We start from the raw sequence: 475 nt of genomic DNA, 5'->3' as shown, positions 1-475 counted from the left end.
AAAAGTTGGAGAACTCATGAAGAAATGAAAGAACCGGAAAGCTGTCAAGCCGACCTCTTCGCACTTAAACGACCATAACTTCAACTACAGAGGTCCAAATGATACGGTTTCAGTTGGGTTGGAAAGCTAACATCCGGGGCTTCGAAATGATATAATATTTGCCATAGTTGCTACACGTATGGTGGCGCGCACGCGCATAGTATGCGCACGCACCGTTGCTGCCACCTGGTTCACTTAATGTAACACATGGCCAGCGATTTTAGAAGCCTTGTGGGCCCAATCCAACTCATTTCTGATGCTATTTAAGCCAAGGATTGAAGAGGGAGTCAACATACTTTCATACTTTAGATGTTAGTTACCATTAGTCATAGTTTAGTTTTAGAAGTAGTTTCTAGAGAGAGAAGCTCTCACTTCTCTCTAGAATTAGAATTAGGATTAGGTTTAGGTTAATCTCTCTTCTTAGATCTAGGTTTAA

This window comes from Arachis duranensis, chromosome 3, assembly GCF_000817695.3.
Source record: "Arachis duranensis cultivar V14167 chromosome 3, aradu.V14167.gnm2.J7QH, whole genome shotgun sequence".
NCBI lineage: Eukaryota > Viridiplantae > Streptophyta > Magnoliopsida > Fabales > Fabaceae > Arachis > Arachis duranensis.
Note: the sequence above shows the minus strand (reverse complement) of the source record.